This window comes from Periplaneta americana, chromosome 5 (assembly GCF_040183065.1).
Source record: "Periplaneta americana isolate PAMFEO1 chromosome 5, P.americana_PAMFEO1_priV1, whole genome shotgun sequence".
NCBI classification, from domain to species: Eukaryota; Metazoa; Arthropoda; class Insecta; order Blattodea; family Blattidae; genus Periplaneta; species Periplaneta americana.
In genome coordinates this window covers 15,198,974-15,214,815 of record NC_091121.1, presented here as the reverse complement: position 1 = coordinate 15,214,815, position 15,842 = coordinate 15,198,974, and the positions used below count along the sequence as shown (strand labels likewise).

The window sequence follows — 15,842 nt, the reverse complement described above, 5'->3', positions numbered from 1 at the left end:
ATGGCTTATGTATTACCAAGATGCGCAAATAAGTTCAAGAAATATGTCACATCTTGGACGAGCAACTTAAGGCAGTGGACGTCAGCACTCGCTGAAATGGGTAAAGGGTAACGGGTGCAAAGTAATATGCTTCGTCGTGCAGAAGGGAGAGGTAGAAAGCATATCAGCCAGCAGCCACGGTTGCAAGCCAGTGCAATGTCTTTATCCGCGGGTAAGAGACGCTAGCCCGAGGGTGCACCGTGCTGATGACCGCTGACTTAAGATTCAAATGTGATCAGTAGGGGGCGGATTTTAGCATATTTGCATGTTAAATGCTTCTTGAAATAAGTTTCAAAACAATACAGACAAAAGACATAAAGAAATCGTCTGTTACCTAGCAACCCAGAGACAAATGAAAATACTTTTGAGACGACCTAGTAATACACAGGAAATTAATTCAACAGCAGTTTCCTTCAATAAGTTTATGTGATAGCAACTGTGTACAATAATAAGATAAAAGGAAGCTATGTTTGCGTAATATTATAGGAGTGATTTTAAGATTAAAACTTCCATTAATAAGTAATGCATTTAAAGTATACTTCACAGTGATTTCGCAGTTAATAATACACACTTAATAAACTTAACAGTGATTTCCGTATTCTGCGTTTAGTACTATACAATATCGTAAATACAGCATATTGTATGAACGCTTTGCAACAAGACTGACGATTTTAAGCAGGTCACTAGGAATGAAGGCTTTTGTCACTTTCTGTCGTTTTTCAATCAAAGCGAAATCAGAATCGCATTGCAAGAAACTGTAGCCGCTGAGAAGGAAACGTTGTTCTATATGCTCAAATAAACCAATGGCAACTAAAAAGAGACACATGAAAACCATTACACGATTTTTGTTTTCAGCTGCACAGTTATCAGATTCTTCTTGTTTGTTATGTCCATATTCATCAGTTTTAGTACACACGAGGCAATCTCATTGGCACCTCTACTCGCGATGCTTTCATCCCACATACACATGTAAGTCTGCATTGTATCACATGCACAAACTCCAAAGTTATAACGTGAAAGCTGACATCTGTAAAACATTTCGCTGTGTGTAATTTTGGGCACAGTCATGATCTGCTGAAGATCCATTGCATTCTATGATGCAGCTCAATAGGGCGCTTACCGTCTGAAACTGCATGGTGCTGGCAACATAACATCTAAATATCTCGCTTAAGATCACAAGTGGATGTAGCCTCTTTCATACATCATCCTCCTAGGCACATTGCACTTTTCTGCATAATAATTTCGTTTTCTATGATTTTGGTACTTTGCACCTTTCTACTTTAAATTATCCAATTATTAGACACAAACTGGGTTTAAAAATTTAAGGATACATTAACTTACAAAATACAATTTCAAAGTTAACAATTCAACTCGTACGAATATATATTAAACAAATTTTAAAAATGAAATACCTAACGCTATTTTTGAAATTGCTGACACTAAAATTTTCCAAACTTTGATATTTTTCAATTATTTTATTATATAACCTTGGACCAAAGTAGGCCTAGGTACCGTGGCTAAGAGCTGTGCTCCAGTCGTATAAAATCGGATCTTTCAGTTCCGTATTTACGATACAATGATAATAATGATTTCCTTATGGCACTTCAAATAACTTATTGCTATGAACTATTATCCCAACAAACTCATAGTTACTATAAATTATCCTCATTTCAAATTAAATTAATTCTAATAGATCGCAACTGCAATAAAATATTATCCATAAATTGACCTTAACAGACACTGCATTGCCCGTTCCAGTATTAACGCGATGTCGTATCTTAGCAATCACATACACCTAACATCGACTGTCATACAATAAAACTCGCTTTACGATCCCATAATTATTATTAATACAGCTGAAATGGACTTTCAGCGATTTCATTATATCACTTTTATGATTTTATATCGTAGTAATTTCATAAATAGTTTGTTTCATTGCCATACAAGAATGACACTAAAGTTTAATTTGTAAATAATAATATACCGAGACGTAAAATGAGATTAACAGCGCCTACCTTTGAGTATTAACATGATTCAGTTCGTTTCCTAGCAACTACATAAAACCTAGATTGTGTCAAATCCGCAGAAAAAGGTTGAGAAAATTTCAATAATTAATTAATAATGTAGGTCTATATAAATAATTGAACTTCATAGCGATTTTCACAGCCACATTTCATATCCTAATAATCACAAGCAGGGAAAATAGATTATGATAATGAAACATACGAAGACTGACCCCTAAGGTTCAATTGCAATTGTACATTCATCATAAAGACATATGGAGAAATATTCTATACCAACATTACGTCCCTAAACTTTTACGACTGAACATTTCTTATAATATACTTTCTTTTCCGAGTTTTCATGATTGAAGTGTATCTGTACAATAAAATGACGTAACTCCCTTATAAACAAAAAAGAACAGTCTCTGAAGACGGTGAAGTAAAACCCACTTGCTCTATATTCGTTGGTGCTAATAAATACCTTAGAAGCAATTGAAATAATACAAAACACCATGTATCAAATTTGTTTCAAAGGAAAAGTTGTACTTACCATTTGGAGTACTTGTTGAAGTTCTTGACCTTGGGCATTCAGAATTATACCTGAAAAATAAATAAAAAATGTTTTATAATTATCAAGAAACGCTCATTCATTCATTCATTTATTCATTCATTCATTTATTCATTCATTCGTTCATTCATCCACTTACTGATTCATTCATTGTTTATTTATCTGTCAATTAATTCATTCATTTAATCTGATGGTGTTAAGGCCATTAAGCCTTCTCTACCACACCACCAGATATACAAATACGGAAACAAGGAAATTCTGAGAGAAGTAGTAAATAAGAAAAAGAAATGGAAATAAAAATAAGTTACAAATACAAAACAAAACACAAGTGCAAGAAGAGCAAAGACAAAGAAAACAAGTACAAAGAAAAAATCACAATAGATACAAAAAGTACTAAATATTAATTTCCTGTCTATTTAGTGATTAAAGGAAATAACTAGATATATACAGATAAGTAACTCATTTTCCAAATTTCAAGAGAAACAAAACAGAAGAATAACGTTTTCGAAACATTTATAAAATAAGTTAAAATAGTTTACTGCATTGTGCTCTTACTCAGTAAAAACAGAAAAACATAAGCCATGTTCATATGGTTTATTTTACGAATCAATAACAAAATTACACTTAGTAAAAACTACAGTTAAATTCTTTGAATGATTTATTATGTTTCAGTATTTAACCCTTAAATTGACAAAGTATCCCATAGGATACAACAGGTTAATAGGCTATATCTATATATATATATATATATATATATATATATATATATATATATATATATAATTTGAACTGGTAATGGAAATTACGGGAAAACGGCTGAACGGATTTTAATGAGTGACCTCTCATTTTCATGCCTGGCATCCAAAGTTTTTCGAAAAAGTAGTAGTTTTCAGTGAAATGTCAATTTTACTACATAATTTTCCTATTTTCCAAAATCCATCTGTTGTCAGTTTTGAGAACTAAGTTTACTGAATCACGGCCGACTTGATTGAATTTCAGAACAAAACACACACTACAATAAACAATAGGCTATTACACGAAGGCCATGACCTGCAGGATTGCCGACATATTTAGAGCTCAATTCAATTTGTTATTAAAACCTGATTCTGCAGTGTATAATTTTCTGAGTACAGCTGTGTATTGGATATTCAAATCTACGAAACTTGAGGTGGTTTGATGACATTATTACCATTAGAAATTAAATATTATTATAGTTAATATCATGATGTGACTATTTTTCATTAATTATACATATTAATGCTATATTGATGATATGAAAGTGAAACGTTTTGAGGTTATGTAAGTAAATGTAGAGAATATCTTAATTTAGATCTTCATTTCTATAATTTACTGAGTGACTGCTATATATAACTACAAAACTTGAAGTAAGATAAAAACATTGTTGTTAAAAATCAAACATTTTTATACTTATTAAACCAGTGGGGTTGGGTCTTTTTCATATACTTAATGGCGGTGTAGTGTAGATATTGTTATGTGTCACTGTCTTCAGTATTGGCTCGAGAGAGCGCAAAAATTACAGTTCCTAAGGAAAGATCAAAAGCTATTACTTACTGATAAAATAAGAGGCCTAGAAAATTTTGTAGTCTCCAGATAATTTCAGCAGGATCTCTTAGTAGGATAATATGATTTTACGCTCTACATTTCAAGTTCTACATGCAGCAGCTATACGAAAATGCTATTGTTCGAAAGCTTAGCAAACCTGACTTTTTTTTTTTTTTTTTAACTTTTGCCTACAATCCACAATGATCTGAAATAGCTACTGGTATCGTCCTGACATTGATACTTGCATTTTCGCGTTGAAACTCAAAAACTGAAGTTGGATAGGTTCAAGAAAAAGTATTTGGCCTAAAAAAATCCATTCAGAGGGAGTATGTTTCATTATTATGGTAGCAAATAACTATCAAAAACAAGTATTCTTCATTGAAAATAAATCTGAAAAAAATTTATTTGAACGTCTAACGAACTTAGTTTGCAGCAGCATTTGCTGCACAAGCCACTAGTATGCTATAATTTTAATAGAACAATATAGCAAAAAATTGGTAGAAAAATTAAAATTTCACAATTCTATAATACTGTACAACATATACAAATATGGACATTGCGATAGTTGTTTTCTTTACGGTCCGACAAGGTTTAATAAACTAGTGTGAGAAATGAAGCTTCGCCAAGTTAAGGGTTAAACTAAAAAAAATTAAGTTACTCTTAATATCGACACCGTCAGTGATTACAACTCGCTGACTGATTGAAGCTGCAACACAGCAAGGAAGTACAGTAGATAATTATTGCAACACTGCTTAGATCAACCTGAATATTGTGAGCTTTAATGAGTGTTATGTATTGTACTTCAACAGTGAGTAGAAGCATGTTATTGGTGAGAAAAACTCTCTTTTTCTAACAGCCTGTACAAAGATAAAGCAACTGGAATTTATTGTTTTTCTAGTCACGGAGGAGGACCCGAAGGTTTACACTGCAGTCTGAGGGTTATTGTGCTTACCACTCCTGTACTGTGAATGATACTTACGGCCGAACCGTGAACTTAACCGAGACTGTGGTATGGATGATAATGATGATAATAATGATGATGATGATGATGATGATGATGATGATATGTGAATTAATGAAGACGAAATGAGTCCGAGGTCTAAAGCCGAAAATTACCTAGCAATTCTACTTCAATTGATTGAGGGAAATCCCAGGAAAAACCCCCAACCAGGTAACTTGTCCCAACCAGAATTTGAACCCGGGTCCTCTCGTTTCACGGTCAGACGTGTTGTTATCCACAGCGGTGGACGGAGTTTAGTGCTAGTCTATACAAGGGACAAAATACTGTTAATGATGTGGCAACTCCGGATGAAGAAGAAGAAGAAGTCAGAAAAAAATATTTATAAACAGACAAGCGATTGCACGGTCAGAACAAACACATCAAGAATCGAACCGCAGACATACAGATATTTCGCCAATACGTTACTAGAACGGTATCCATGCAGCGCTGGTCGCCGGGTATCGACACGAGGCCCATGCCATGGCAGGTGGAGTGACCTCCAGCAACAGTCGTTCCCCACGTAGCAACTAATGACTTCTAATGACTTGATGCCCGCGTCGGCACCCTCCCTAACGCGGCCCATACACGCTCAGAGTCGCGGCGCACTCCCAGCAAGGGAAAGAATCACTCCGGAACACGAGCAGAGGAGATTCATGACTGCAGAGTTGACACAAAACACGTAGTAAGTAGAGCTAGGAAACTGGTACCGAAAGTTTTACGTTGTATGAGCATACAGTAATATCTACCGTAGTAACGCAATCCTGAAAGTCAACATATCAACACGACAACCATGTACAGTAGAATAGAAACTTCATTTCTCACATTAGTTTATTAAACCGTGTCGGACCGTAAAGAGAACAACTATCGCAATGTCCATATTTTATATGTTGTGCGATATTATAGTAATGTGAAATTTTAATTTGTGCGAGATCGTGCGTATTTGCTTGTTTTCCGCACAGAACCAATACGCGGTAAATGTGAAATACCACATTCAGTATTCCCAACGTAACACACATAACAATTTCCCTCTTCTTACTGCTTAAGCGCGACATTCATTTTACTGCTTTAGGCTTTTAACATATTATTTTTAGAGACGTTTAACATAGTAATAATTATAAATTGGAAACTTACCACTGCAATTTCACCTAAATTGCAATGTTAATTATTGTTTTTAAATATTTGCAAAAATTAAGTAAAGTCTACTACTCCACTAAACTTATTGCATTCCTGATACAAGTAACATTAATTAAGGAAGCCGTGAAAAAATCAACGAGATTCCAGATGCCGATGTTATTACTGCAATATGTTATATAAATAATATTGTTAAAATATGAAATGAAAAATAAATCATTACATAACCTTACCGTTTGTTTTAAGTTCGCATTTATAGACTGGGGGAAAAATAAAGACAGACGTATATCACGGCCTGCTGGATTACAGTAGACACAGAAAAAATTTTACAGCAACAATGTTGAAGAAAGATATTTTGGTGTTCCGAAGTTGGCGTCATTAAACAGAAACCAACATGGAGATTTCATTGCAACTAATTAGAAATTCGTCTTTCAGGTATGTAATAAACGATCTTCGCACAAAATAATGTACAATACACGAGCGGTATGTTTGTTTCCATGTTCTCGGAAATTAAAAAAGCTCAACTACGTTTCGCTTTTTCAATCTTTTCCTCGACCATGAAAACGTCAACATACCGCTCTTGTAACGTATATTACTATTGTGCGAGATCGTGCGTATTTGCTTGTTTTCCGCACAGAACCAATACGCGGTAAGTGTGAAATACTACATTCAGTATTCCCAATGTAACACACATAACAATTCCCTCTTCTTTCCGCTTAAGCGCGACATTCATTTTACTGCTTTACGCTTTTAACATATTATTTTTAGAGACGTTTAACATAGTAGTAATTATAAATTGGAAACTTACCACAGCAATTTGACCTAAATTGCAATGTTAATTATTGTTTTTAAATATTTGAAAAAATTAATTAAAGTCTACTACTCCACTAAACTTATTGCATTCCTGATACAAGTAACATTAAGGAAGCCGTGAAAAAATCAACGAGATTCCAGATGCCGATGTTATTACTGCAATATGTTATATAAATAATATTGTTAAAATATTAAAATTAAAAATAAATCATTACATAACCTTACCGTTTGTTTTAAGTTCGCATTTATAGACTGGGGGGAAAAAAAGACAGACGTATATCACGGCCTGCTGGAGTATAGTAAACACAGAAAACATTTTACAGCAACAATGTTGAAGAAAGATATTTTGGTCTTCCGAAGTTGGCGTCATTAAACAGAAACCAACATGGAGATTTCATTGCAACTAATTAGAAATTCGTCTTTCAGGTATGTAATAAACGAATTTCGCACAAAATAATGTACAATACACGAGCGGTATGTTTGTTTTCATGTTCTCGGAAATTAAAAAAGCTCAACTACGTTTCGCTTTTTCAATCTTTTCCTCGACCATGAAAACGTCAACATACCGCTCTTGTAACGTATATTACTATTTCATACCAATCTTTTTTTTCTATTGTTCCATTAAAATTATAGCATACTAGTGGCTTGTGCAGCAATTGCTGCAGACTAAGTTCATTAGAAGTTTAAATACACATTTTTCAGATTTATTTTCCAGACAGAATATCAGATATTTTGAAAGTTACTTGCTTCCATAATAATTAAACATGCTCCGTGAAATATGTTACTTTGAAAGCAACATAACTCAATGAAGTTTAACCTTTTTTTAAATAACTTCCCTCAGAATGGATTTTATGCCAAATGCTTTTCTTGGACATATCCATCGTCATTTCTTTGAGTTTCAATGCGGAAGTGCAAATAGGCTATCAATATCAAGACTTTACTTTTTAACTTTGCTCTAAAGTAGGGTAAACTAGGGTCTGTTGGACAGTGGGGCATGTTGGACACTTTGTACTTTAACGTGTTACCTCGCCACTTGTGGGCACCACATTCTGCTAGAAGTCAATGACGGAAGTAGGCACGAGTGGGGCTATTTCCGTAATTGACTTCTAGCAGAATGTGGTGCGCACAAGTGGCGAAGTAACACGTTAAAGTACAAAGTGTCCAACATGCCCGACTGTCCAACAGACCCTAATTAACTCTATGCTATTAGGAAAGTCCAGGATAACAGAGAGGGTTTGGAATTGAACGGGTTACATCAGCTGCTTGTCTATGCGGATGACGTGAATATGTTGGGAGAAAATCCACAAACCATTAGGGAAAATACGGAATTTTACTGGAAGCAAGTGAAGAGATAGGCTTGGAAAAAAAATCTCGAACAGACAAAGTATATGATTATGTCTCGTGACGAGAATATTGTACGAAATGGAAATATAAAAATTGGAAATTTATCTTTTGAAGAGGTGGAGAAGTTCAAATATCTTGGAGCAACAGTAACAAATATAAATGATACTCGGGAGGAAATTAAACGTAGAATAAATGTGGAAAATGCTGTTATTATTCAGTTGAGAAGCTTTTATCATCCAGTCTGCTGTCAAAAAATCTGAAAGTTAGAATTTATAAAACAGTTATATTACCGGTTGTTTTTTTATGGTTGTGAAACTTGGACTCTCTTTTTCAGAGAGGAACATAGGTTAAGGGTGTTTGAGAATAAGGTGCTTAGGAAAATATTTGGGGCTAAGAGGGATGAAGTTACAGGAGAATGGAGAAAGTTACACATCACAGAACTGCACGCATTGTGTTCTTCACCTGACATAATTAGAAACATTAAATCCAGACGTTTGAGATGGGCAGGGCAATTAGCAAGTATGGGCGAATCCAGAAATGCATATAGAGTGTTAGTTGGGAGGCCGGAGGGAAAAAGACCTTTAGGGAGGCCGAGACGTAGATGGGAAGATAATATTAAAATGAATTTGTGGGAGGTGGGATATGATGATAGAGAATGGATTAATCTTGCTCAGGATAGGGACCAATGGCGGGCTTATGTGAGGGCGGCAATGAACCTCTGGGTTCCTTAAAAGCCAGTAAGTAAGTAAGTATTATTATTATTATTATTATTATTATTATTATTATTATTATTATTATTATTATTATTATTTTCTCTATATTTGCCTCATATTCTAAGAAACAAATACTGTAACTGTTATATCCATGTTGTCAGCTGTTATAATAACCAGTCGACGCTGTATATACCGCAAGCGTCAACGGAATTTCTCGCACGATTCATTGGATCCGTGGCTCTTGGAATCCACCGCTTTACCAACTTCCCAAATAATAAAAAAATGCGACAGAGAATTTGAGGAGATTACTATGTTTGCTTGTAACGTGCAGGAATTTCAGTAATGGAGTTAGGATGACTATTACACTCTTACTACGTCATACTACTTTTGACCAATAAAACGGTACGAAAGGACGTATTTCAACCAATCATGGCTGCTTACCGCACAATTTTATCGCGTCCCTAGCATTTGTTTAATTTTATCGCGTCCCTAGCATTTGTTTCTTTGTTTGCCAACATTTGAACCTGCGCTGGTCTGGACGTCAAAAAAAAAAAAAAAATATATATATATATATAAAATTACAAACCACTCCAGTCGATGCACAGCAGTTTCAAATATGACTCGCATTGGCATTCAAGAACAAGAATTAATAAAAATCACTGATCATACCTATGCATCTTCTGAAATCCGATTTACAAATAAATGAAGAGCACCATTCGGAAATCCTAAATAAGCTGAATACACCATGTAGGCCTAAATCAACGAGTTCCACTTTTATTACGCACACGTCCAATATAATGTCAATTGAACCACCAACCACATTCAAATTTGAAAATTGTACATTCAATAATTATTCCTTTTAAAATTATTCATGTTTATTTTTTATGTCATCGTCGTTAATTAAAACTTTTCTAACACTTGTGTATATTAGTTAGTTTATGTTATAGCTTCTGCTATATGATATTATGGATAGTCACGTATCAGAGATTGTTTAATATTAAGATTTATTGAAAATCATCTGTCAAGTGACGTGGATTACTGGGATTCGGATAATTGAAGTGGAATGTTGCATTTTAATAAAAATGAAACTGAATCAACAAAGCCTTCTTGATTAGTAACATTGACATCGTGTATAATAGATCGAGAACTTCTCGACGAGAAGGCATTGCTCACTACTGCCATCTAGCATGCATCTAGCGTAATATTTGTAATATTGAGATGGTACAATAATACATTTGAAGACAGTTGTATTTTCGTAAGTCAATTAATATTTTATTGTATTGGAGTACTTCGTTACTTCTAATCTTTATATACTTTCTTCTAATCGTGTAATAGTCAATTAAATCCCACTGGAGTTTTGATTTTCTCTAGATAAATCAGAACGTCTAGTGAGATTACTGTTGATAAGAAACAACCGGTATGAGTATTTCCAAAGAATGGCCCCAGAAATTATACCATATATCTTACTGAATTATAAACCTAAACGATGTAAAGTGTGGACTACTTCCTTTTCAACCAGGGGCCTGTTTCTGAAAAATACTAGTTCAGTAGTTCAACAGTTACTAGTTACCAGAGTATATTTCATCAGCTCTAGTAGATTCTGTTTCTCAAACTATTTTACCGGTCTAGTAACTTGTGACAATTTTTCACTAATCACATGATATTATGTTTCACTAGTCAGCTGATTGAGTTCATTTGTTTATAGTCATTGGTAGGTATTGTTATTTGAGGTTAGAAAGCTACACTGTTTGTTTTGGTTTTGATTTCTCTTTTCGGTTGACATTCCATCAACTGAAAGCAAATTAACTATACTCAATATGATTAATGAATCAAAGGATATATTATTCGGTGCTTTTTCAAGCATATCGACAAAAAAATGATAAAGTAAACGAATTGACAAAAAATTTTGTAATGTGTGAGGTTAGGGAACGTATATTTCAGAACAAAAATTATGCATACTTTAGAGACACTTACTGGTCCAACATTAAGAAAGCAACTTCGGTAAGTGCCAATTCAAGTTCACAGTACATCTTATGTAGCTAGTGGGTCTACTGCCGACATAAATGCCACTTAGGACTTGATGAAAAATTCGCACTTTTTTTTTTAGTTTTAAATTTGATATATTCATAAATTATTGTCGTTTTATATTTAATTTGAAGACCAAAGTTGACAAAGTCACAAGAACTGGCAGTGGAGGAGGAAAGCCAGCAAAAATTACTGCAGTTGATGAATTGGTATTAGTTATTTCGAAAGAATTCTGCAAGTTTTGCTGGTCTAGGACAGAAAAACCAGATGGCATTGGAAAATAATCAACATCCCGATTTGTAGAACAATTTGTATTTGAAGCTTTGCTGATAATGTATGACTTCTATTCGTTTGTCTTGTTATGGCAGGTCCCACTATATTTAACAACTCTTCAAGCTTTTCAGCACTAAACCGTTCATTATATTTAAACAATGCTCCCTTAAAAGAATAATAATTGTTCTTTCTCCATATAGTTTTAGCTCTTCTCACAACAACTTCATCACTTCAATCGGAATCACTAAACCACATATTAAGAAAAAAATAACTACAATATTTTGTTTTAATTATCTGAGAAAGGTTGTCACTGGTAACTGATAATATAGAAATCACCAGTCTTTAGAGTCTTGTAGGAATATTCCTGTTGAATACTAGTATAATAAACTAGATTAACATTTTGAGAAACAGAATCACTTACGAACTGGTAAAATTGACCAATATTACTATATGTATGTATGTATTTATTCACACTGCAATGGGTATATACCCGGTAGCAGTGGTAACTAATTACACTTAATAATGACAATAATAAACTTAATAATTAAAATACAATTAATAATAATACTAATAATAATACTAACAATAATTTATAATAATAATAATAATAATAATAATAATAATAATAATAATAATAATAACAGGGAACATCCTAAATTAAATGAAGCACGATCACTTAAAATAACATTTAAAGTAAATCTAATTTGTATCTTAAACCTAAGTTCGAACTAAGAGCCACGAGTAATATGATGTTCATATCTGCACAAGTACCTTTCAACATTACACTCATTTCGCTGTCAACTCACTCACTGCACTGGAACTACGACACATTTCACTGATTCTATCCTGATTTCACTAACATTTCAAAAACATTTCACTGTTCAAATACTTTGCACTGCCACTATAAACTATAAAGCTTCACTGACAGGAACACGTTTCACTTACACAACACACTTCACTGACACAACACAATTTTTTACTGATACAACACTTCAATAACAAAATATCATTTACCTTATACCCTTTAAATACTGTGTATAATTACCGTCTATTAGTAAAGTCCTTAAGCCTATTTTTAAATACATTTTTGGTTGTTGGTAAAGCCTTTAGTAAGTCTGCAGGTAAAGCATTCCAGTCCCTGATAGTACGATTGAGAAAAGAAAACTTTCCAGTGTCCGTCCTCTGTCTTCTTTCCCTTAATTTATATGAGTGGTCGTTCCTTGAAGAGTAATTTGGCGGCTGCAACCTATTGTTTTATTTCTCCAGGCAGGCTCACCTCTGTATGTTCTGAACATTGCGCATAATCGAATTCGCGTTCTCTGTCCGTGAGTGTGTCCCATTTTAATGGTGAATTTTTCCGACAACACTTGAGAGCCCGCTTTTGAATCTTTTCCAGTCTGTGAACTTGTAACTACTACTTTACCCTTGTAGTTTCTAGAAACACAAACTTGTAAAATAAACTAATAATATTACTGTACAGACTAGTATTACTTTTCCATGAGTTTTGAGAAACAGGCAGCTGGACTAACTAAATCTCTCCTGATTCGAGAACAAATCTACAGGTCTAACTCCATGAAGTAGAAGAAGAATTAGTAGACCTATAAACATGCTGTGAGATTTAATGAAAGGATTACCTATTCGACAAAGCGTCATTCAACAAATAAGCACATCACATTGTACTTAATTATTGTGAAGAGCTATGAAATATCTGACCGTGTAGGAGTCTCTTTTTAAAATGAGTATAGCGAGGGGAAGGGGACAATGATAGAAACGAATTATGACGGAACAAGAAAAGGAAGGAGGTACATGAGGCATTGAATTTTCAGCCCTCAATCTCGCTGTAGTCGTTTCCACGCCAGATGGCTGTGTGAGTAACATTTGTGTGTTGGTTAAAAAAATGACTGGAGGACCCTCACTTACACATCTGTCGCATGGCAACGAGGACATATATATTGATTGATGCGTGTCACAGGACCTCTGGTTCATTTCAAGAAATTCAAGCAAGATCTATACCGAACTGCAGCCAGTACGGCGAAATTAAGAAACACAATATATATTTCCGACTTAAGTATTTGGAATCTACTCATCAAAACACACAATTTGTGGTCTACAGTTTCATAAATTTTGAGTGTTTCGCATGAATTGAATTTTACAATGTTACATTCGTTGAGCTCAAATTTCTGCATATTTAAAGGACAAAAACTAAAATTCTTTCAGTAATTTATTATCATGATACACTGCTCTCTTAGACTGACTGAGCATATTGGGAATTAAACCAATGGTTTTCCCAAAACACGCTCCGAAATATTTCATATAAAACAATTTTTATGTCAAAAAATATGCAAAAACGAGGAAAATTGTATTAAACTTTTTTGTTTGAAACACCTCAAAGAATAACCCCCTGAAATTAATGACATCACTTACGGTTCACCCTGTATAACGCATATTTTATAAGTTTGCAATAAATATACAGCAATTTTTTGAGCGCTGTATAATCCAGATATAAAACAGTTGAAAATTAATTTACGATTAATGAGATAAGGAGCTATGTGGCAACGCCTCTTGTGGCGATGAAAGGGCGAGTGACGAATTCAGTTTCTATTGGCTGTTCCAAGAGACCAGCGGATAGAAGCAGTGTTGCCAATTCAGCGGTTTTCCCGCTAGATCTAACGTTTTTCGGCATTAGTTTAGCGGGTAAAATTTGTGAAATTTGTATTGCTCTGCACAGAACATCCTTCTACTCATCATCTTTTAGCATATCTATTCCACGCCTCTGGAATTCTCTCCCTGACCACGTCAGAGACTGTCGGACAATATCAAAATTCAAATTTAAATTAAAAAATCACATTCTAGTTCGTGGAATTGTTTGTTGAACACATGTCAGGTTGCGCAAATTCACCTTAACCCATGACATATAGTAAATATTGTAACTATGCTGTTGTAAAATTGAAAATTAATATGTAATGTATTTATTATTATTATTATTGCTACTATTATTATTATTATTATTATTATTATTATTATTATTATTATTATTATTGTCAGTTATCAATATCATCATTGCTATCTCTGTTTTCTTTCTTTTCGTTGTATTAGCTCGATGAGAGCTCTATAATGTACTTTTGACTCTGTTGACACTCTATAGGGCTTTAACTTAATTTGTATCATTTTCATCAGTGTTTGTATTTCTTTTTTGTATTTACGTGGTACAGTCATTAAGTTCTGACACTGACGCCTGAAGGGTAGGCACCCACAAGAATCTGGATGTCTCAGAAGATGCCGCGTGATACAGCGTACACTTAAACAGATCGACATCCTCCTTCAATATAGTCGCCGTTGGCCGCTATGCACGTCTGCCAACGTTGGTGTAGCTGCTGGAAGCACCGCTGAAAGATGTTGGCAGGAAGATGCCGTACGGCTTCTCTTGTGGCAGTCATGACCTTTTCGGCCGCATAAAAATCACGCCCTCCTAGGATTGATTTCATGAGGGGAAAGAGAAAAAAAATCGCATGGTGCGAGATCAGGTGAGTACGGAGGGTGTGGCAAAACAGCGACCTGTTGACTTGCAAGTTCCTCTTGGACAAGGATGGAGCGATGTGCAGGGGCGTTCTCGTGTAGCAACAGCCAATTCTTCCTATGCCAAAGCTCAGGACGCTTACGACGAATTGAATTGCTTAAACGGCCAAGAATCTCTTTGAAGAGGATCTTGTCTACAGTTGCACCTTGTGGGATGAATTCTATGTGAACAATTCCATTTGAATAAAAAAAAACTGTTCAAGCAACATCTTGCCTTTTGACCTGTCTTGTTGCGGAATATTTCTGTCGTGGAAATAATGGCGTTTTCCAGGTGGCGGATTGTCGCTTCAGTTGCGGATCGTAAAGGAAACGCCATGTTTCGTCTCCAGTTATGATCGGTTATAGCAGTTTCGCCTAATTTCTGACAGAACGTGACGTTTGCCCGTTGCTCAAACTGCAACATACTCGAGTTCCGACGCGCGCATTCAAATCACCGTCACAACAAGTTCTGCTTACAGTGCATGCACTCAACTGTCTCTTGTTGGGTCGAGAGACTGACAAGGTATCATACCATGGCGCCACCTATGCGCTATAGTGCACCATAACGCCACTATGCGCTCAGTATTAGAACTTAATGACTGTACCACGTATAACTTATGGTCACCTGGTTGGGAGTAATTTAATTCTCATATAAATTCAGAACAAACTTGTCATTCGTTATCATTCGACTCAGAGTAAAATATGAGGTCGGTAATCGAATGTCTTTCCTAACTCAAGACTAGGAAGGAACCGCGCATTGCTGAAATCTGATAGCTGCATGAGATAGGATTAAGGTGGCCCGAACGTGACCGTTA

At 34.8% G+C, this 15,842-nt stretch overlaps 1 long non-coding RNA gene across 1 annotated transcript in view; it reads right to left on the bottom strand.

Annotated features, from left to right (window-relative positions):
- Nucleotides 1-15,842, bottom strand: part of LOC138700469 (uncharacterized) — a 941,569-nt gene that overhangs the window by 721,345 nt on the left and 204,382 nt on the right. Inside the window, exon 3 of the long non-coding RNA XR_011332353.1 lies at nt 2,593-2,642. This is a non-coding gene — a long non-coding RNA (uncharacterized lncRNA). The remainder of the gene's footprint in view (nt 1-2,592; nt 2,643-15,842) is intronic.